We start from the raw sequence: 24,963 nt of genomic DNA, 5'->3' as shown, positions 1-24,963 counted from the left end.
GAAACAGACAGTAAAAAAAAAAAAATAAAAAGTATTTAATATGACCACAGCTTGGGTTGACTTGCTTTAGCCCCAGGGTCCAACTCTGGACTTGAATAGAGTCTGTGTGGCTGGTTTCCATGGTCTGCTGCATCATCATATAGCAAAACTGAATTGTTTTGACGAGAGTTGGTGAATAGGCTATGTTTGGACAGACTGGGTCTGTTTTTAGCCATTAAAAAGGGCTATTAAAACTGCTGAGCTGTCATTAGAGCACATTGTGAGGTGCCCAAGACAAAGCAGCAAGAAGTAAATTGGCTTTCTGCATCCAGAGGCCCTAAGTCCGGGAGGACATTGCACTGTCAGGCGACTTCTACTTAACGCAGAGCAGAAACCAACACTTACACCAGGTGTGAGTGAAAGGAGCTCAGCTTGAATTATCTCTGGAAAAGTGCTTTGGGTTAAAATAAAGAAAGAAAAAGAAAAAACACAGCTTAAAGTTTCAAGTCCTGGTCAGCAAATTGGGCAATGTTCTCTGGGTTCACTCTCTGCATTACAGCAAAACCTCATTCATTTGGAATAATTGGGAGAAGGAAAGTATTAGGCTCTCCAAGTTAAAATAAGGAATTATATAATATTTTTGGACCACTGTCATTGTATTACTTGATAGAGTCAGGCTAACAATTGTTACTAACCAAAGAGCCTATTTAATATCCATAGTCCAAAAGAGCAAGTTGTAATTAGCACATCACTGCTAGTATTCAAATAGAATGCTTTTCTTTTATCTTTTAAGACTTCTTCAGTGAGATAAACATCCCTCTCAAATTCTCTTTACACTATTGATTTCATTGGGAAAACCAATTACAATATAATAATAAAACCTGTCAAAGATAAACTTTAGCTCTGTCCCTATTTGAATAATCCCAAATTCTGATGTAGTCTAATTATAAATTAGTAAATCCAAATAAGCAAAATCTTATTGCATATTGAAACAGATGAGACTTTTGACTCTGCTGAAAAATCAGAAAAGCAATATATCCCTCTTCCTGGGTCCTGAGCATATAGCATTGTTTTCCTGGCTTTTTCTTATCCATATTTGAACATATTTTAGTCTTTCCTACCTTAATGTTTAAATCTCCCTAAACTCCATGCCCATCTCAAGGCACGCCCTTCTTTCTTCATCAAAGCCAGATTTCTTGAAAGAGTCATCTACACTCTTGACTTTCCACTCTGACACTCCACACCCTTAGGCCACTGAAATTTCACTTCCTTCCCCATCATTCTGCTGAAACCACCCCATCTCACAGGGATTCCTGACATTGACTCCTTATCTCATTTGACTTTTCTTCCTGTGCTAGAGAGGACCTATAAGACAATGTTGAATAGGAATTGGAACAGCAGGCACTCTTAGAGTGTTTCCAACTGAAAAGAGAATACTTCTATTTTTTTTTTTTTTTTTACCATTCAAATGATGTTAACTAGACATTGTTGGTAGATATCTTACCTCAGACTAAAGAAGTTCTATTCTGTTTTAAGTTAGTCAAGACTTTTTTTGAATAATGGATAAAGAGGAGGAGATGAAGATGCTGAATTAGGAGGATGCTGGGCTCACCTCCCCTTGTGAACACATCAAACCACAGCTACATATAGAATAACTCTCACTCAAATTGACCGGGAACTAGCACAACAACTCCTCTACAACCAAGGCTGTAAAAATGATCCACGTGGAGTCTGGTAGGAAGGGATGGAAAGCAATCTGGTTGGAACCCACATCCTTAGCAGGGGACACAGAAGAGAAGGGGGATAGCACAGGCTCAGAGATCCTCCCTGAGGAGTGAGGGGTTCAAGCTACATATTAGTTACCCCAGCCCTGGGGTCTGACACCAGGAAGATGAGCCCCTTTAGCTGGTTTGAAAACAAGTGGAGCTTACCTGAGGGCCATAAGAAACTGAGACTCTGCTTTCAAAGAGCAAGCACCCAGAATTGCTTACTCCTGGTCACAGCAGAGACATCAGATTTAAAAGTGCCTGAGGCTCTGGGCGACTTGCCAGGACCACCATAGCACAGCCCCCAGCCCACACCATGTTTCTGCTCCAACCCCTCTTGCTCTGTCACTGCTCCCCACAAAGGCAGAGTCTGTCATTGCCAATAAGAGTGTGCACACATGGAGGGAGTGGAGCAGGCTCAGACCCCAGCCTCTGGCCAGTGTGTAGGCACACACTTAGAAGGGAGTGAGGCTAGATCCAGGGTGGAGATGACCACTGCCTGAGCATGCATCCTGGTGCACACTTGGGAGGGAATGAGGCCAGCTCAGTGGTATGTCACCAACACTTCAGCCCTGAAGCAACCTTTAATCAAGGTACACACATCGGGGGAAAAGTGAAATCACCACAGAAATGTAGTCCCAAGCCCTCAGGACCTGGCCACGTCCCAAACCAGTCTCCAAGGTGGAGACCGCCATCACACCCAGGAAAACCCAATTCCCTCAGGGCTTCTGCTCTAGCCCCTTGGCCCCCCACCACTTTCAGTTGGGCAGTGATGGACATTAAACATAGGAGAAACCCTATGCACCTAGTTCTGGTTCTAGCCCCTCCAACTCTAGCCCTACTTCCCACCAAGGCAGTTAATGCCAGCACTCCCTGGAGGAAGAAACAGCCCATGCTCACTTCAGATCCAGCTCTCCTACCAAAGGCACTGGGCACACACAGACTGCATAGGGATGCTCCCACACAAGGACATGCCTTCAAGACAAAGATAGGTAACTGTTTCACCTAATTTCATAGAGAGAAAGAAGGATAAAATAAGAAGACAGAGATATGTCGGGGGGATGGAATAAAAAATGTAGAGCTTTAAGACTGAGTCAGAAGTAAAATGAATACAGTTTAAATACAGTTTAAAATAAGTAGATATAAAGTAGTATTATAAATCAACATGTATGAACTCAATGGTAACCACAAATCAAAAACCTACAACAGATGTACAAAAACTAGAGTAAGGAACACAAACATAACACCAAAGAAAATCATCAAACTACACAGGAAAAAACTAAAACATGAAGAACAGAGACAAACTACAAAAAACAACCAGAAAACCAATAATAAAATGGCAATAAGTATATACCTATCAATAATCACTTCAAATGTCAATGGAATAATGTTCCAATCAAAATACATAGGTAGCTGATTGGTAAGAAAAAAAGACCCATCTGTATGCTGCCCCATCTGTATGCTGCCTGCAAGATGTTCACTTCAGAGCTAAATATACAGACAGACTGAAAGTAAAGGGATGGCAAAAGATATTCCACACAAAAGGAAATGAAAAGAAAGCGGGGGTAGAAATACTCATATCAGACACAGTAGACTTTAAAACAGAGTATATAATAAAAGACAAAGAAGGACATCATATAATGATAAAGGGATCAATAGAAGAAGAGGATGAACTCATAAAAGTGCTAACAAAAGATCAAGATGAAAAAAAAAATTAATTACATGGGACTGAGTGAACTGATGAGGATAAGTATAATTTTTGTGACTTTCTGTCTGAATTAAAAAAAAAAAATTCAACAAGGACTCAGAGGCAAAGAATATACAAATCAATTTTCACTGCAAAGTAAAGGAGCTGTTACAGTGGAGGATTACTGGACTGAATGTCAATATTATGACATAGTATGAGTGTGTTTCATGTTTGGTAATTGCAATCATTGTTGCTTTTGTTGTGGTCATCCATGTACAATGCTTGGTGTCAGTCTATTTATCTCTTGTAAAAATAAAATACAGTGTGTGTGTGAAAAAATAAATAAATAAATAAAATAAAATTGTAAATCATTGCAAAAAATAAACACAACTGTAGAAAAGATCAACAAAACCAAGAGCTGGTTTTCTGAAAAGATATACAAAATTTCTAAGCCTTTAGCCAACCTCATCAAGAAAATAAGAGAGAGGACCCAAATAAACCAACTAAGAAATGAAAAAGGAAAATTACAACCAATATCACAAAAATACAAACCATGATAAGAGAATACTATGAACAGTTATATGAAAACAAATTGGACAAGCTAGAAAAAAATGGATAAATTCCTAGAAAGATACCATCTTCCAAAACGGAATCAGGAAGAAATAAATTGAACAGACTGATTATTACTATTGAAATTGAATCAGTAATCAAGGAACTTCCAATAAACCAAAGTTCAGTACCAGATGGCTTCATGGGGGAATTCTACCAAATATATAAAGAAGAGTTAATACCTATGCTTCTCAAACTATTCCAAAAAATTTAAGAGGAGGGAACACTGCCATATTCATGGTATGAGGCCACCATTACTCTGATAACAAAACCAGACAAAGACACTACAAAAAAAACCAAATCTAATGAATCTAATGAATACAGACACGAAGTCCTGATAAAATATTATCAAACTGAATTCAATAATACATCTAAAGGATCAGACACCATGATAAAGTGGGATTTATTCCAGGGTGCAAAGATGGTTCAATATATGCAAATCAATCAATGTGATACACCATATTAATAAAATGAAGGATAAAAATCACATGATCATTACAATAGACACAAGAAAAAGCATTTGACAAAATTCAACACCCATTCATGTTAATAACTCTCAACAATGTGGTATAGCACAACATAACAAAGGCCATTTATGACAAACCCACAGCCAACATAATATTCAATGGTGAAAAACTTTGTCCTCTAAAATCAAGAACAAGACAAGGAGGCACTCTCACCATTTCTATTTAACATAGTATTCAAAGTCCTAGCCACAGCAATCTGACAAGAAATAGAAATAAAAGATATCCAAATTGGAAGGGAAGAAGCAAAACTGTTACTATTTGCAGGTGATATATTCTATATAGTAAACCCCAGAGTCTCCATAAAAAAATTATTAGAATAACTTAATTCAGTAAAGTTGCAGTGAACAAGAATAATATATAGAAATCTGTTGCTTTTCTATATATTAATAATGAACTATCACAAAGGGAAAGAAAAAAATCCAATTTACAATCGTATCAGAAAGTATAAAATATCTAGGAATAAGCTTAACCAAGGAAGTGAAAGACCTATACTCTGAAAACTATAAGACATTGATGAAGGAAATTGAAAATAATACAAAGAAATGGAAAGATATCTCATGTTCATGGATTGGAAGAATTAACAGTGTTAAAATGGCCATACTTCCCAAAGCAATGTACAGATTTAATGGAAGCCCTATCAAGTACCCATGACATTTTCCAGGAACTAGAAAAAGTAATCCTAAAATCTGTATGAACCACAAAAGATTCTGAATAGCCAAAGAAACACTAAGAAAAAAAGAAGAAAGCTGGAGGCATCATGCTCCCTGACTTCAGACTATACTACAGTCATCAAAACACTAGTGTACTGGCACAAAAATAGACACATAGATCAACAGAACAGAATGGAGAACCCAGAAATAAACCTAGGCACAAATGGTCAAGTAATCTAAGATAACAGGGCAAAAATACACAATGGGGAAAAGACAGTCTCTTCAATAAGTAGTGCTGGGAAAAGTGGACAGCTACATGTAAAGGAATGAAATTAGAACATTTTTTACACCATATAAAAAAAAAACTCAAATTGGATTAAAGACTTACATATAAGACCTGAAACCACAAAACTTCTAGATGAAAACATAAGCAGTACACTCTCTGACTTAAGTCTTAGCAATATTTTTTTTTTGATCTATCTCCTCAGGCAATGAAAACAAAAGCAAAAATAAACAAATGGGACTTAATTAAACTTAAAAGCTTTTACACAGCAAAGGAAAACACAGACAAAATGAAAAGTCAACCTACTGAATGGAAGAAGACATTTGAAAATGATAAAGCATTAATATCCAAAATATATAAAGAGCTGATACAAGTCAATATAGAAAAAAAACCAACAACATGATTAAAAAATGGAAAGAAAATCTGAATAGACATTTTTCCAAAGAAGACATACAGATAACCAACAGGCCTAAGAAAAATGCTATCCATCACTAATCATCAGGAAAATGCAAATCAAAACTGCAATGAGATAGCCATTCTGACAGGTGTAAGGTGCTATCATCAAAAGACAACAAATAATAAATGTTGGCCAGGATGTGCAGAAATGAAAATCCTAGTATACTGTTCTTATGAATGTAAATTTTTATAGCCTACTATGGAAAACAATACGGAGGTTTCTCAAAAAAGTGAAAATAAAACTACCATATGATCCAGCAAGTCTACTGCTGGATACATATCTAAAAAAAATGAAAACAGTAATTTGAAAAGATATATGCATTTCAATGTACACAGCAGCATTATTTACAATAGTCAAGGTATGGAAGCAACCTAAGTCCCCATGAATAGGATAAAGAAGCTGTGGTAAGATGGCAGAAGAGTAAGATGTGGAGATCACCTTCCTCCCCACAAATACATCAGAAATACATCTACATGTGGAACAACCCCTACAGAACACCTACTGAACACTGGCAGAAGAACTCAGACCTCCCAAAAGACAAGAAAATCCCCACATACCTGGGTAGGGCAAAAGAAAAAAGAAAAAACAGAGACAAAAGAATAGGAATGGGACCTGCACCACTGGGAGGGAGCTGTGAAGGAGGAAAGGTTTCCACACATTGCGAAGCCCCTTCGCAGGTGGAGACTGTGGGTGGCGGAAGGGGAAGCTTTTGAGCCACAGAGGAGAGCGCGGCAACAGGGGTGCGGAGGGCAAAGCAGAGAGATCCCCGCATGGAAGATTGGTGCCGAACAGCACTCACCAGCATGAGAGGCTTGTCTGCTCACCTGCTGGGGTGGGTGGGGGCTTGGAGCTGAGGCTCGGGCTTCGGAGGTCAGAACCCAGGGAGAGGACTGGGGTTGGCTGCATGAACACAGCCTGAAGGGGGCTAATGTGCCACAGCTAGCCGGGAGGGAGTCCAGGAAAAGGTCTGGGGCTGTCGAAGAAGCAACAGACTTTTTTTGCCTCTTTGTTTCATGGTACACGAGGAGAGGAGATTTAGAGTGCTGCCTAAATGAGCTCCAGAAATGGGCACGAGCTGTGGCTATCAGAGTGGACCCCAGAGACGGGCATGAGATGCTAAGGCTGCTGCAGCCACCAGGAAGCCTGTCTGCAAGCACAAGTCACTAGCCACACCTCCCCACCTGGGAGCCTGTGCACGTCTCCTGTGGAGAGGCCACTGCCAGGGTCCCGTGATCCAGGGACAACTTCCCCTGGGGAACATGGCATTCCTCAGGCTGGTGCAACGTCATGCAAGCCTCTACAGTCTCCCCCCGCACTCTGTACCCCTACCTCTCCCTGGCCTGAGTGAGCCAGAGCCCCTGAATCAGCTGCTACTCTAACCCTGTCTTGTCTGGGCAAAGAATAGATGCCCTCAGGCAACCTACATGCAGAGGCGGGGCCAAATCCAAAGCTGAACCCCAGGAGCTGTGTGAACAAACAAGAGAAAGGGAAATCTCTCTCAGCAGCCTCAGGAGCAGCAGATTAAATATCCACAATCAACTTGATGTACCCTGCATCTGTGGAATACCTGAATAGACAACGAATCATTCCAAAATTGAGGCGGTGGACATTGGGAGCAATGATATATATATTTTTTTTCCTTTTTCTCTTTTTCTGAGTGTGTATGTATATGCTTCTGTGTGTGATATTGTCTGTATAGCTTTGCTTTTACCATTTGTCCTAGGGTCCTCTCCGTCCAGTTTTGTTTTGTTTTGTTTTGTTTTTAGTATAGTTTTTGGCTCTCGTTATCATTGGTGGATTTGTTTTTTGGTTTGGTTGCTCTCTTCTTTCTTTTGTTCTTATTTTTATTACTTTTAAATTTTTTAATTTTAATAATTATTTTTTATTTTTTATTTTAATAACTTTATTCTATTTTCTTTTCTTCGTTCTTTCTTTGTTTTTTTCTCCCTTTCATTCTGAGTCATGTGGATGAAAGAGTCTTGGTGCTCCAGCCAGGTGTCAGGCCTGTGCCTCTGAGGTGGGAGACCCGAGTTCAGGACATTGGTCCACCAGAGACCTCCTGGCTCCACATAATATCAAATGGTGAAAATCTCCCAGAGATCTCCATCCCAACGCCAAGACCCAGCTCCACTCAACGACCAGCAAGCTACAGTGCTGGACACCCTATGCCAAACAACTAGCAAGACAGGAACACAACCCCACCCATTAGCAGAGAGGCTGCCTAAAATCATAATAAGGTCACAGACACCCCAAAACACACCACTGGACATGGTCCTGCCCAACAGAAAGACAAGATTCGGCCTCATCCACCAGAACACAGGCACTAGTCCCTACCACCAGGAAGCCCACACAACCCACTGAACCAACCTTAGCCACTGGGGGAACTCACCAAAAACAATGGGAAGTACAAACCTGCAGCCTGCAAAAAGGAGACCCAAAACACAGTTAAGTTAAGCAAAATAAGAAGACAGAGAAACACACAGCAGATGAAGGAGCAAAGTAAAAACCCACCACACCAAAGAAATGAAGAAGAAATAGGCAGTCTACCTGAAAAAGAATTCAGAATAATGATAGTAAAGATAATACAAAATCTTGGCAATAGAATGGAGAAAACACAAGAAACGTTTAACAAGGACCTAGAAGAACTAAAGAGCAAACAAATAATGATGAATGACACAAAAAATGAAATTAAAAATTCTCTACAAGGCATCAATAGCAGAATAACTGAGGCAGAAGAATGGATAAGTGACCCAGAAGATAAGAGTGGAAATAAATACCATAGAGCAGAATAAAGAAAAAAGAATGAAAAGAATTGAGGACAGTCTCAGAGACCTCTGGGACAACATTAAATGCATCAACATTTGAATTATATGGGTCCCAGAAAAGAAGAGAAAAAGAAAGGGACTGGGAAAATATTTGAAGAGATTACAGGTGAAAATTTCCCTAATATGGGAAAGAATTTAGTTAATTAAGTCCAGGAAGTGCAGGGAGTCCCATACAGAATAAATCAAAAGAGAAACATGCAAAGACACATATTAATCAAACTATCAAAAATTAAATACAAAGAAAAAATATTAAAAGCAGCAAGAGAAAAACAACAAATAATATACAAGAGAATCCCCATAAGGTTAACAGCTGATCTTTCAGCACAAACTCTGCAAGCCCAAAGGGAGTGACAGGACATATTTAAAGTGATGTAAAGGAAAAACCTACAACCAAGATTACTTTACCCAGGAAGGATCTCATTCACATTTGACAGAGAAATTAAAACCTTCACAGACAAGCAAAAGCTAAGAGAATTCAGCACCACGAAATCAGCTTTACAACAAATGCTAAAGGAATTTCTCTAGGCAGGAAACACAAGAGAAGGAAAAGACCTACAATAACAAACCCAAAACAATTAAGAAAATGGTCATAGGAACATACATATCGATAATTACCGTAAATATAAATGGATTAAATGCTTCAACCAAAAGACAAAGACTGGCTGAATGGACATAAAAACAAGACCTGTTTATATGCTGTCTAAAAGAGACCCACTTCAGACCTAGGGACACATAAAGACTGAAAGTGTGGGGATGGAAAATGATATTCCATGCAAATGGAAATCAAAAGAAAGCTGAGTAGCAATTCTCATATCAGACAAAATAGACTTTAAAACAAAGACTATTACAAGAGACAAAGAAGGACACTAAATAATGATCAAGGGATCAATCCAAGAAGAAGATATAACAATTGTAAATATTTATGCACCCAACATAGAAGCACCTCAATACATAAGGCAAATATTAACAGCCATCAAAGGAGAAACCGACAGTAACACAATAATTGTAGGGGACGTTAACACCCCACTTTCACCAATGGACAGGTCATCCAAAAGGAAAATAAATAAGGAAACAGAAGCTTTAAATGATACATTAAACAAGATGGATTTAATTGATATTTATAGGACATGCCATCCAAAAACAACAGAATACACTTTCTTCTCAAGTGCTCATGGAACATTCTCCAGGACAGATCATACCGTGGGCCACAAATCAAGCCTTGGTAAATTTAAGAAAATTGAAATCATATCAATTATATTTTCTGACCGCAATGTTATGAGACTAGATATCAATTACAGGAAAAAATCTTTTAAAAATACAAATACATGGAGGCTAAACAATACACTAGTTAATAACCAAGAGATCACTGAAGAAATCAAAGAGGAAATCAAAAAATACCTGGAAACAAATGACAATGAAAACACGTTGACCCAAAACCTACGGGATGCAGCAAAAGCAGTTCTAAGGGTAAAGTTTATAGCAATACAATTCTACGTTAAAAAACAAGAAACATCTCAAATAAACAACGTAACCTTACACCTAAAGCAATTAGAGAAAGTAGAACCAAAAAACCCCAAAGTTAGCAGAAGGAAAGAAATCATAAAGATCAGATCAGAAATAAATGAAACAGAAATGAAGGAAAGGATACCAAAGATCAATAAAACTAAAAGCCGGTTCTTTGAAAAGATAAACAAAATTGATTAAGCCATTAGCCAGACTCATCAAGGAAAAAAGGGAGAAGACTCAAATCAACAGAATTAGAAATGAAAAAGGAGAAGTAACAACTGACACTGCAGAAATACAAAGGATCATGAGACATTACTACAAGCAACTATACGCCAATAAAATGGACAACCTGGAAGAAATGGACAAATTCATAGAAAAGCACAACCTTCCGAGACTGAACCAGGAAGAAATAGAAAATATAAACAGACCAATCACAAGCACTGAAATTGAGACTGTGATTAAAAATCTTCCAACAAACCAAAGCCCAGGACCAGATGGCTTCACAGGCGAATTCTATCAAACATTTAGAGAAGTGCTAACACATATCCTTCTCAAACTCTTCCAAAATATAGCAGAGGGAGGAAGACTCCCAAACTCATTCTATGAGGCCACCATCACCCTGATACCAAAACCAGACAAAGATGTCACAAAGAAAAAAAACTACAGGCCAATATCACTGATAAACACAGATGCAAAAATCCTCAACAAAATACTAGCAAACAGAATCCAACAGCACATTAAAAGGATCATACACCACCATCAAGTGGGGTTTATCCCAGGAATGCAAGGATTCTTCAATATATGCAAATCAATCAATGTGATACACCATATTAACAAATTGAAGCATAAAAACCATATGATCATCTCAAAAGATGCAGAAAATCTTTTGACAAAATTCAACAACCATTTATGATAAAAAACCCTCCAGAAAGTAGGCATAGAGGGAACTTACCTCAACATAACAAAGGCCATATGACAAACCCACAGCCAGCATCACCCTCAATTTTGAAAAACTGAAACCATTTCCACTAAGATCAGGAACAAGACAAGGTTGCCCACTCTCACAATTATTATTCAACATTGTTTTGGAAGTTTTAGCCACAGCAATCAGAGAAGAAAAAGAATTAAAAGGAATCCTAATCAGAAAAGAAGAAGTAAAGCTGTCACTGTTTTCAGATGACACGATACTATACATACACAATCCTAAAGATGCTATCAGGAAACTACTAGAGCTAATCAATGAATTTGGTAAAGTAGCAAGATACAAAATGAATGCACAGAAATCTCTTGCATTCCTATACACTAATGATGAAAAATCTGAAAGAAAATTAAGGAAACACTCCCATTTACCATTGCAACAAAAAGAATAAAATACCTAGGAATAAACCTACCTAAGGAGACAAAAGACCTGTATGCAGAAAACTATAAGACACTGATGAAAGAAATTAAAGATGATACATACAGATGGAGAGATATACCATGTTCTTGGATTGGAATAATCAACATTGTGAAAATGACTATACTACCCAAAGCAATCTACAGATTCAGTGCAACCCCTATCAAACTACCACTGGCATTTTTCACAGAACTAGAACAAAAAATTTCACAATTTGTATGGAAACACAAAAGACCCCGAATAGCCAAAGCAATCTTGAGAAAGAAAAACGGAGCTGGAGGAATCAGGCTCCCTGATTATACTACAGACTATATTACAAAGCTACAGTAAACATGACAGTATGGTACTGGCACAAAAACAGAAATATAGATCAATGGAACAGGATACAAAGCCCAGAGATAAACCCATGCACATATGGTCACCTTATTTTTGACAAAGGAAGCAAGAATATACAATGGAGAAAAGACAGCCTCTTCAGTAAGTGGTGCTGGGAAAACTGGACAGCTATATGTAAAAGAATGAGATTAGAACACTCCCTAACACCATACACAAAAATAAACTCAAAATGGATTAAAGACATAAATATAACTCTAGACACTATAAAACTCTTAGAGGAAAACATAGGCAGAACACTCTATGACATAAATCACAGCAAGATCCTTTTTGACCTACCTCCTAGAGAAATGGAAATAAAAACAAAAATAAGGAAAAAGGACCTAATGAAACTTAAAAGCTTTTGCACAGAAAAGGAAACCATAAACAAGACGAAAAGACAACCCTCAGAATGGAAGAAAATATTTGCAAATGAAGCAACTGACAAAGGATTAATCTCCAAAATTTACAAGTAGCTCATGCAGCTCAATATCAAAGAAACAAACAACCCAATCCAAACATGGGCAGAAGACCTAAATAGACATTTCTCCAAAGAAGATATACAGATTGCCAACAAACACATGAAAGGATGCTCAACATCATTAATCATTAGAGAAATGCAAATCAAAACTACAATGAGATATCCTCTCACACTAGTCAGAATGGCCATCATCAAAAAATCTACAAACAATAAATGCTGGAGAGGGTGTGGAGAAAAGGGAACCCTCTTGCACTGATGGTGGGAATGTAAATTAATACAGCCACTATGGAGAACAATATGGAGGTTCCTTAAAAAACTAAAAACAGAACTACCATATGACCCGGCAATCCCACTACTGGTCATATAATATACCCTGAGAAAACCATAATTCAAAAAGAGTCCTGTACCACAATGTTCATTGCAGCACTACTTACAATAGCCAGGACATGGAACCAACTTGTGTCCATCGACAGATGAATGGATAAAGAAGATATGGCACATATATACAATGGAATATTACTTGGTCATAAAGAGAAATGAAATTGAGTTATTTGTAGTGAGGTGGATGGACCTAGAGTCTGTCATACAGAGTGAAGTAAGTCAGTAAGAGAAAATCAAATACAGTATGCTAACACATATGTATGGAAACTAAAAAAAAAAAAAAAAAAAGGTCATGAAGAACCTAGGGGCAGGACGGGAATAAAGACACAGACCTACTAGAGAATGGACTTGGACACAGGGAGTGGGGGAAGGGTAAGCTGGGACAAAGTGAGAGAGTGGCATGGACATATATACACTACCAAACGTAAAACAGATAGCTAGTGGGAAGCAGCCACCTAGCATAAGGAGATCAGCTCGGTGCTTTGTGACCACCTAGAGTGGTGGGATAGGGAGGGTGGATGCGATAGAGATGCAAGAGGGAGAAGATATGGGGATATATGTATATGTATAGCTGATTCACTTTGTTATAAAGCAGAAACTAACACACCACTGTAAAGCAATTATAAAAAATAAAAAATTTTTAAAATAAAAAAATTTAAAAAAGCTGTGGGGTGTGTGTGTGTGTGTTTGTGTATATGTAGATACACAAACACACACACACAATGAAATGTTACCCAGTCACAAAAAAGAATGAAATTTTGCCACTTGTAACAACATGGATAGAGTTGGAGGGTATTATGCTTAGTGAAATAAGTCAGACAGAGAAAGACATACCATATGCTTTCATTTATATGTGCAATCTCAGAAATAAAATAAATGAACAAACAAATAGAAATAGTCTCATACATAGAACTAGTGGTTACAGTGAGGAAAGGAGTGGGGGGAGGTGCAAGATAGGGGAAAGGGATTAAGAGGTACAAACTACAAGGTAGAAAATAAATAAGATACAAGGATAGTATGTACAGCACAGGGAATATAACCAATATTTTATAATAACTTTTAATGGAGTATAACCTAAAAAAAATATCAAATCACTATGTTGTACACCTGAAACTAATATAACATTGTAAATCAACTATACTTAAAATTTTTAATATAAAAGTAAATCAATAAATAATAAATGGAATTTAGTAGAAAAAAGAAAGGAAGGAAGGAAAGGAGGGAGGGAGGGACGGAGGGAGGGAAGAGAGATGAAATTTTATTAAATAATTTTTTTCCCACAGCTAAGACGGCAGGTTTAATGAATATCCAAATTCTGACAAGACAGGGCCTCAACTCTCCACATTATTATTACCCAACTAGTACCTTAGATAAGATATTAATAAGCCATTCTATTAGTCTGGCTGCTTACTGGAGATAGAGTACAGATAAGGCCAGTGTATCCCACAGTTATTCTCATACCTCCTCTGCTATAAAATGTGTTTATCAATCCAAGACAATATTGTGTGGGATACCTGCTGATAAATGAGGCATTCTGTACACACTCTTTGCAGGAAAATCCAACTAATATCCAGAACAGATACTGATTCCAGTAAAGCCATTCTTTGCTTTCCCTCTTGCTTATAAATGGAAGGAATCTGGTTTAATTGATTAGCCTCTTGGTTAGGTTTGCCAGATAAAATAAGACCCCAATTTAAATGGAAATATCAGATAAACATGAATAACTTTTGGTATGAGTATGTCCCAAAATGCTATACTAAAAAATAACATTATTTATCTGAAATTCAAATTTAACTAGGCATCCTTTATTTTTATTTGCTATCTCTGGAAACCCTACTCCAGGTAGCTGTCTGGTCTACCCAAAGATTGGTGACAGATGAAGGATACAGTATATATCTGCTGTTGGCCACTAGGACATTTAGCAGTGGCAATAGCTACATCAACCTCGGTGAGAGGAAACCCTTATTGTTCAGTACATGAATAGCCTCCATTCCTACCATCAATGCCACTGTCTCTGTGCCCACTGTGGTACAGGAATGAATGAAGAGAGAAGATGTTTGACATCCATAGAATGAGCCACCCTGCACACTTGTTCTCTGAGAGTATCCTCTAAGATGAAACACAAAGATTCATATATTTCATGCCAATCCAATCAGCCCAACCTCAGGCTGCTTTTCTAGAATTCCTTAACCAGCTGGACAAACTATTTGCCATTTCCCAGGATTTCAGTATATGTTTACATCTCCAGTCAATTCTCTCTCCAAATAAAGTGAATGACCAAGTGTTTGTTCACATCTCTGCCTGATACGAAGGTTTTCATTTACACTGTCCTACAGCACTGGCCTTAAGGGGGAACTGTGATGCAACAGTGGTTCATTCCAGGCTGGCACCAGTCCTGAGTTTTCCCCTTTATGAGTTGCTTATAGAAAAACCCTTATAAAGCCATACTGTGGGCTGATAAAGAGGGCTTGGTCTAATACAAGTGGGGAACATACAGTTCTGGCTCAGCTATTTATGTGATTTGTTAGCGTCTTCTGATTCTACCCAGGCTTGATCCCAAGTATGCCATTTTCATCATTCATTGGATTGCCATTGCCTTGCCTGATCTCATGACTCGGTGCATCTGATAATACACAGTTCCTGATGGGTAATTCTGGCTGCATAGACAATGGGTAGCCTCTGAGTCAGGCCCTCAGTCTCTACTAGGGTGAAGCATACCAGGAAGAGTGTTTTTAACCCAGAGTACTTATTTTCTGCAGAAGGCACGAACTTGCTCCAGAATTTTCCTATGGACATTTTCCAGAGACACCTCATGGCATTTTTATGCATAGCGCATACCTTGAACTTCAATGCCATTAGATCTGCTGGGTGATACAAACTGAGCAGCAGAGCAACAACTTGCACCTGCTGCAGAAACCTCTTGATCCAGCCCTACTCTAATCTGTTAGCCTTGAGAGTCACACAGGAATGGATTAGAGCAGCAATCTCAAGTATGGCATAGGCTGACTCCATCACCCAAAGAGGTCCAAAAGGTAGAAGATCTAACAACTTGTTGTTTACTTTAGAGGGGATGTCCCACTGTGCCCATATGATTGGCATAAACACTATCAATGAGAGTGTATTAGTTTACCACTGTTGTGTAACACATTGTCACAAGTTTAGTGGCTTAAAACAGCATATTTGTATTATCTTACAGTTTCTCTGGTTCAGGAGTCCAGGCACGGCTTTACTGGGTTCTCTGTTCCAGGTTCTTTCCAGGCTGCAATCCAGGTGTGACTGACTCAGGTCTCCTTAAAGGCTTGATGGCAAGATCTACTCCCAAGCTCCCTCAGTTGGTTGCTAGAATTCCTCTCCATACAGCTATAGAGCTGAGTCCTCATTTTCTTACTAGCTTTCAGCTAGAGTCCACCCGTAGGCCCCAAGGCTGTTCATAGCTCCGTGACAAATGGAGAGAGCTCACAACTTAGCCATTTGCCTCTAGCAGGAAAATTTCTCGCTCTTCAGGAAGGGCACTGTTCCCCTTTTATGTGCTTTCACTTAATTAAGTCTAGCCCAACCAGGATAAACTCTTTTTTCATTAACTCAAAAGCAACTGATTTAGGGCCCAATTACAACTGCAAAAGCCCTTCACCTTTGTTATATAACATAACTTAATCACACGAGTGAAGTTCCAAGATGCTCACTGTGTTCTGTAATCATTAGTCAAGAGTATGTCTACTGTATTTGTTTTTCTCTTTCTCTAAGTTAAAAAAAAAAAAAAAAAAAAAAAGGTCATGAAGAACCTAGTGGCAAGACAGGAATAAAGACACAGACCTACTAGAGAATGGACTTGAGGATATGGGGAGGGGGAAGGGGAAGATGTGACAAAGTGAGAGAGTGGCATAGACATATATACACTACCAAATGTAAAATAGATAGCCAGTGGGAAGCAACCGCATAGCACAGGGAGATCAGCTCTGTGCTTTGTGACCACCTAGAGGGGTGGGATAGGGAGGGTGGGAGGGAGGGAGATGCAAGAGGGAAGAGATATGGGAACATATGTATATGTATAGCTGATTCACTTTGTTATAAAGCAGAAACTAACACACCATTGTAAAGCAATTATACTCCAATAAAGATGTTAAAAAAAAAAAAAAGAGTATGTCTATGTGTTGTTTATAAAATGTCTGAAGCACTGAAGGGAACGTGACATATTTCATTTGTGAATTTTTTTTAAGGTTTGGAAAATTTGATTGAAACGGATGTTTGCACGCCTAAGAGTTTTTCAAATGTCCCCATTTCAATCATTAGCAGAGTTTAAATATTTAGGTTTCTGTGCTTGATCGATTTAAAATCTTCATATTTTGAACATTAAACAACAAAAAAGTAGTAGTAAATACCCCCACTCTACACAGGAAAACCACTGGAACATTAAAATCTTGGCAACTTTTAATTATCCACTAATTTTTAAAATTTTAATGCCCCTTTTTTAGTTTCTGGGAGTTCTTTACATATCTTTTACAAACCTGTTTTCCCCCCAACAGTCTATAGTTCTTTCATTGTAGTTTGTATTCCTACTTTTATCTCTTTAATCAATTTAACTTATTTTGAAGTGTTAGATTGCTTTACTCAAGCTCTTGGGATGTTTTGTCTTCTGAATCTTCTTCATGGCATGCATTCCTCACATGGTTTGTATGTACCTTTTGTTCCCATTGTGAGGTCATCGTCACTGTTATGTGCTCCTGGACTCACGCTCCCCCCAGAAAATTCCTGTGTGCCCTGTGTTGTAAAAGTGTCCTTCCAGAGCGGTTCTGTGTTTGCTTTCACCATGTTCCACATTTCATCAATGTGGGACCAGATTTGACACTGGTCATATCGAGTAAAAAATATACGTTTGAATTCCATGTCTATGTGTAACAAAAAGCTTGAATTTTGACTTCCCATGGGAGATTTTTTTCTCCATCTTTTTTTCCTCCAGCCTTCTTGTTCCTTCCCTTAGCCTGTTGGAGACCTTTTTCTTATACTAAATGGGCAGCTCTTCTAGGATTCCATCTTTAGAAAAGGGTCTCAGTCAAGCTTTCTGCCTCCTGCCAATCCAAAACCACACCTGCTATCCCTCTAAGGATAAATCCTCAGTCTCTTGCTCTTAGAACTCATATTTAGAGTTAATATACTCTGAACTTCCCCAGGATCAAGTCACATGCTTGATGCTCAGGCCATGAAACCCTTTGTTTCTTTCAAATCTGGTTATTTTTCAATGTAATTTTGTGCTTTTTTAGTGAGATGATGTTCAACAATACCTCAATCTGCCATGTCGCCCAAACAGGAAAGACAGATAATGTATTTGGAAATAAATAGAAATGGCATGTAGACTTTTAAAAATCATGACGACTAGACAAAGGTGACTAAAGTCTGAGAAACATCTCCTGTTTCATGGTTTTACCTGTTGCCATGACCTATACCTCTGGCCACTAAGAAGCCAGTAACCCCACCACTGTGCATAGGTTGGAATTCTCTGAACAAATGGGCAGGGGTACTTACGTGTGAATGAGTTCAACTACAGAAAGAGAAGCATAATCATCATTTAGCAAAAGGAAAGGTGTCCTTACTCTATATCAGACTATTTTAGTTTCTCCCCATAGGCAGATAAGTGACTTGACACATTAGATTACAGAAACTTAGCAAAAAGTTGTATGTATCATGTAATTGCCAGTTTTCTGTGTCAGCCTGGTGAGACAATAGTGTCCAGTTATTCAATCAAACACTAATCTAGGTGCTGCTGTGAAGGTATTTTGTAAATGTGATTCAAATTTATAATCAGTTGACTGTAGGTAAGGAAGATTACTTTAGATCATCTGGCTGGACCTGATCCAATCGGTGAAAAGCTTTAAGAGTAGAACTGAGGCTTCCCTGTAGAAGAAATTCCACCTGTGAACTGTAGTCTCAGCTCATGCCTAAGAGTTTTCAAACTGCCCTTCCAGACATCCTGACCTATAGATTCCAGACTTGCCGAGCCAGCCATCACAATCACGTAAGCCAACTGCTTGCCAAAAATGTCCTTGTATGTATCTCCTACTAGTTCTGTTTCTCTAGTTGACCCTTGACTAATATATATGACATTTTGTACTAGGTTTTATCTTATATATGTACAAGTAAAGGACATACAAACATTGAAACTTGTGTTTACTTCTTATTCAAAATAGGCTGAGAGAGATTTTAAGGTCCTAAAGAATCTTAGTGGAAAAGTAGTCAATAAAATAGATGTCTTTATGTACAAAGAGTCAACTGCATGCTTTCTGGGAATGTGGACAGTCAATGTGGTACTCAATGTGGGTAGTACTTTGTGTAGCTAGGCTACACAAAGACAGAGCTCTCTCTACTCAATTACTGCTTCATTTCCCACCATGCCTCAGTTCCCTGAGGAAAAGTCCTTCCAAGGACTACATCGGCACAGTTTCAATTACACACAACATTCTCTTCACTTTTCCCACTCCCCAGTTTGGGAGGAAACAGGGAACTGGTATAAAAATACAAAAAGGACTGAAAACATGTAACAAGGACTCGGAGTATAAAGCAGGAGAGGGGACTGCAGCTCAATCTTTACATGGCCTAGAAAAGAGGAGACCCAGCAGGCAACATGATTGCATGCTGTCCACAAAGGTTTTCAAGTAACCATATACATGAAACAGGGACTTCCTTACCCTGGGAGAAAATGCTAAGGCAAGGCAAAATGGCCTGAAGTTTTGGAATGAACAGTTCAAAACAACAACAAAAAACATTTTTGCAGGTAAGAAATTAGAGAATGTGAGTCACATGCCGCTTAAGACATTCATAGAAATGGTGAGATGAGCTGTCAGCTGATTTGGTGTATAACAAGTATAAATACTACAAACACATCTTGATTGAAGTTATGCATTATTACAATACACATGCAAACAACAAAACAAAAACTCTTGAGAGGATTTCACGTTCAACCATTTACTTAAAAGAGATGGTAAATTTCCACATGTAACGTGAGAAAGGGTGCCTCAAAAGTTATTAGCCTGCCCTAGAAAGCTATGACACTCTGTCATTCCTGGCGTGGTCTTTCCAGTGGCAGCAGTAGCAATACCCAGAGGCTTATTACAAATGAAGCCTCTCAAAAGGGAACCCTCCTATATGTTGGTGGGAATGTAAATTGGTACAACCACTATGGAGAACAGTATGGAGGTTCATCAAAAAACTAAAAAAGAGCTAATATATGATCCAGCAATCCCACTCCTGAGCATATATCCAGAGAAAACCATACTACGAAAAGACACATGTATCCCAATGTTCATTGTATCATGATTTACGACAGCCAAGGCATGGAAGCAACCTAAATGTCTACCGACAGAGGAATGGATAAAGAAGATGCAGTACATATATACAATGGAATATTAGTCAGCCATAAAAAAGAATGAAATAATGCCATTTGCGGCAACATGGATGGACCTAGAGATTATCATGCTGAGTGAAGTAAGTCAGACAGAGAAAGACAAATATCATATGATATCACTTACATGTGGAATCTAAAAAAAAAAATGGTACAAATGAACGTATTTACAAAACAGAAATAGAATCACAGACTTTGAAAACGAACTTATGGTTACCAAAGGGGAAAGCTGGGGGGGTGGCGAGAAATAAATTATGAGCTTGGGATTAACTTATACACACTACTATATGTAAAATAGATAAACAAGGACCTACTGTATAGCACAAGGAACTCTACTCAATATTCTGTAATAACCTATATGGGAAAAAATCTGAAAAAGAATAGATATATGTATATATATATATATAACTGAATCACTTTGCTGTACACCTGAAACTAACACAATATTGTAAATCAACTATACTCCAATATAAAATAAAAATTAAATCTAAAAAAATGTTTTAAATTAAAATTTAAAAAAGAAAGAAATGTAGCCTCTCAGGTCCCACCTCAGATCTACTCATCAGATTCTGTATTTCAACAAGATCCCTTGTTGATATACATGCACATTAAGGTTTGAAAACAGCTAGAAGAAAATGGTAATGCTAATATGCCTTTGCAAACTTGAAGAAACTTAAAAGATATAAAGTAAGAAATTTCTCTAGTAGAAGATCTTACGATTTAATTACCTTTTTGCCAAAATGATATATTGACTTAACTATGAAATGGCTCCCTAATCAATGATGATATTAATATCAGTGTTTATATTAGTGTAATTTCAACATCATATATTCTGTGAAATATTAGTAAAATTAGGGTCTGTCATTGACTGACTTTGCTTTTTATTAATAATCTAACTTTTAATTTTATACTCTGCCAGTGGACACATATGGTAATAGTTGTGAAAAATAGTAATCTGGCTAGGAGAAATACTCATGTTTCATAAGTCAGGGTCTCTGGAGCTATGTCACTGCATGGTTTTCCTTTGCAATACCTAGTAGGGATTTGGCAGAAGAGAACTGAACCACGTAAGTATGGCCATGCAGGAAGAGGTTGGTTGCTTTGATGGAAAGCCCCTTGGCTTTCCAAGTCATTACTTACCAGCCATATCAACTTACTTCATCACTTCACTTTTGTGAGCTTCAGTTTACTTATTTGTAGTAAAGAAAAAATGTTTACCCTTGTAGATGAGAAACTAATAAAATGATGCATACGGAAGGATTTTATGAACTATTAAGGCCATGCATGGGTAGGTGGTTAACTGGCATCTCAGTGGAAGATTGGCAATCTACAGTCACCTGTAATCTGCCAAGCTCAGGTTCAGACAATTGGTTCCATCACAGAGTTCTGTGATCCCCAATTTCTCAGAGATTAAAAAGATTTCATGTTAAATTCTATTATATTTTTGGAATCTAATGTAGCTTTACTTCAAGTAGGATGTGAATCTTTGGCACCAGCGTCCAGCTTTCCCTTTGCCAAAGGAAAGCGTGGTCTTTGCCCTTCAGATAATCATTGAGGTCCAGGTACTTGGTTCCATCAAATATATGTTCCCAGAAAACAAAGAGCCAAGACCACTAAGGTTATAAATATATCTGAATTCTTAAACCAAGTTTGCAACCTGGCATTTCAAATATGTATTTTATTTGTGCCACAACAGTGTGTTTTTAAAAATTATGGCCAACATCTAATAACAGAGATTCACATAAAAGTTGGAATTTCTTACATCCTGAAAAATCAGACCTAGCAACCCTAAATCTAGTTGCCAATATGGTGGATAGTACTCTACTATAAATGAACATTGCTATCTGGGTCCCAGGTACCACAATACTCATTCTCAGGCTCCACTCACTCACTTGCTATAGCTATAGCCATTTGACTTACCAAGCCCTGACCCTTCTGTGACTTCTGAGTTCGCCTTAAGTTGCTCCAAAGAGATGGGAACTATCTGTAGCAATGTCAGGCCGTTCAACTCTCAGGCTTCCCTGTCTGGCTCGTTGAAATCCACGTGCTCCAGGATGGGAAGCCAGGAGACTGAACCCCTGAGCATCAAAGTATGAAGGGCCCCTGAGCTGTACCTGGACCTTAACTCCTCTCACAGGGCATAATATTCTATCGCCTGGATTTGTGCATATATCTACAGGAATATCTGAAGCACTAAAAATACTTCTCTTATTTGTACCTTTACTCCTTTCCCTGAGCCCTTTCTCTGCCCAGGTGGACTAACAGTTCTCTGATGCACATTGCTCCTCCTGGCTCAGAACTAAAGCCATTTAGGAACAAACTCAAAGAAGGTATATTCAGGAAAATGGAGGTGACTTAGCTAAGGGAATAGGACCTGTGAGTCAGGCCGTGCTGCTAAAGAAGGTGATTTTCATGGCATCGCATCTCTGATAGAACAGATATAACCATATTCACCCATATTACTTATCAGCAATAATCATCAGAAGGGTTTAAACCCAGCATCAAATACAAAATGACTTCTACTATGATTCTTCACATGCTTTTACTTCTTCAGTTCTACCCCACAAAACAAAATCAGACAGCCATCTTTTAGTTGGCCAACAACAATTCTGATGTCAAAAATAAAATTTACCACAAAGAGAGAACTAATTAGTATGAAATTAATCACACAAATCCAGTGGGGAAAAATGTGCCTAAGATGGGGTATTTACACACTTTCCCCCAAATTTAATAAATGCCATGGGAATCAAGAGAATTATATGAGGATTTATTCCTAATGTAATTAATTAAAATCTAGGAGCTGTTACCAGAGTTGACAATAACATCTCAGATTTGTTCCAGTTGCTAAAATGCTGGTGGGAGCACATGATGGCTATATTTGACTCTTTGGGCTCACACAGAAGGGCTTATGAGGAATGAATTCTGAATTAGCCACCAGCTCTGTGGATGTGTGAAGGAGTTGATGGAATGTGACGGGGGAAGTGTGATCTGTGCCAACTACTATAACATTGATTGTCTTATGCCTGCTAGCAAGAATCTAAATAAATAGACTTTCCACGCTCCAAATGAAAGGAATAGTACCTACAGATGGCGGTGCTTCAAGTACATCCCAGTCAACACAGTTTTGCTATGCCTACCCCTATGCCAGGCACCGAGGACACACGAACCCTGTCTTCTAAAACGAGGCAATACAGTTAGAGGAGGCAGAGAGAGTCAACACTCCCTTGCCCCCCGATCCCTTACCATTAGCATCTACGATCCATGAAAGCAGGAACTGTTGCACCCCCAATGTATACATAGTGCCTGACACATAGCAACTGCTCCATAACTACGCATTGGTTGACTGAAGGAGTGAATGGAGAGATGGATGTGTGAATGAATACATGAATGACTGTGAAACTACATGCTACCAAAATACAGACGAGGAAGCTTTTTACTTATGAGTAAAGATTGAAACCCAAGGGGATTAATCATGTAATTGGCAGGCCCTGTGACACCCTTTACTCCAAGGCTCAAACAGGTTGTCCTGGACCACACTCCCACTTAGGGCCCTGAGTAAAATCATCCATCCTCTTTTCTTTTGTTCATTGACTTGGATTGTCGGCACCAGAATACCTAATCCCCTGATGGTATTAAGAATTCAAAGAAAGAAAAATTACGTTCTGTTCTGAAAAAAAATGAGATTCTTAGAGCTAGACTCACAGTGAGTCTAATATTCAAAACTTCTAAAAATCTGCAAAGGAGACAATATTAATTCGTTTATTTTTCACTGCAGTATGCCAGAAGTTTCCTCCATGCTGTTTTAAATTTCATACTCACCTAGGTGCAGTACTAAAGAGAAAAATCTCAAAAATGAATTCTGATATATGTAAATAGATTAGCCATCCCTGATCTGCCCTCCTCCTTTGGAAGAAGGTATCCTATCTTTCTTTATTGGTATCTGGAAATGGCCAAACTCTGATACAACTGAGTTATACCAGATTATTTCTCAAACATGGTTTTGCACCAAAATATTATCTTGATGAAGCAATCCAGGTGAGTGACATACGGGCATTAGGATCCTCGCTCTGGCCATCAGAGCCAAGCACCCACCCAGATGAACTGATTCAGCCTCTCCCAAATGACTGGTCTAACAGTTCCAACAAAGCAAACATGAACCACAATGGTTCAGGATGTTTGTGCTCCTGATGCTACATGGTTAACCCAAACCCCTTAACTGCCTTTCTCTAACATGGTTTAGGAATCAGCTGTTTGGAATATAGTTTTTTCCTCATCCTATTTTCTTTTTAATACTGTAAACTAAATTCAAAAAACATTTTCAACTTTCAAAAATAACTTTGACAGAAAAAGCTTTGCATCTCTTTTTCAAAGTAAACATCTGTTAATTACTCTGGTGCTGGAGCTGAAAAAATTCAGATTGTGTGAAGATTGTTCCAGTTTAATAAAACAGGACTGAAAAGCAGCCAACATGGCGGCACCATTAGACTGATTGTTTTCTGTAGATACACGGAATATATGAATAATAATGCTTCCCTTCTTAACTTGCTGACTTGAAGGCACAATCGAATAGTATATTTCTGATTAATCCAGGGCCCAGTCCACATAGGCACATGTGCAGAGTTCTGATAAGGTGAAGAAAGATGTGTTTCCA

At 38.3% G+C, this 24,963-nt stretch overlaps 2 long non-coding RNA genes across 2 annotated transcripts in view; one reads left to right on the top strand and one right to left on the bottom strand.

Annotated features, from left to right (window-relative positions):
- Nucleotides 1–24,963, top strand: part of LOC309622584 — a 1,043,817-nt gene that overhangs the window by 155,963 nt on the left and 862,891 nt on the right. The window lies entirely within an intron of this gene.
- LOC309622622 overlaps nucleotides 18,476–24,963 on the bottom strand; it is a 38,306-nt gene continuing 31,818 nt past the window's right edge. Inside the window, exon 2 of the long non-coding RNA XR_014241038.1 lies at nucleotides 18,476–24,662. This is a non-coding gene — a long non-coding RNA (uncharacterized lncRNA). The remainder of the gene's footprint in view (nucleotides 24,663–24,963) is intronic.

This window comes from Balaenoptera borealis (genome assembly GCF_965194805.1).
Source record: "Balaenoptera borealis genome assembly, chromosome: 2".
Classification (NCBI taxonomy): Eukaryota; Metazoa; Chordata; class Mammalia; order Artiodactyla; family Balaenopteridae; genus Balaenoptera; species Balaenoptera borealis.
This window is presented reverse-complemented; position numbering and strand designations above follow the sequence as displayed.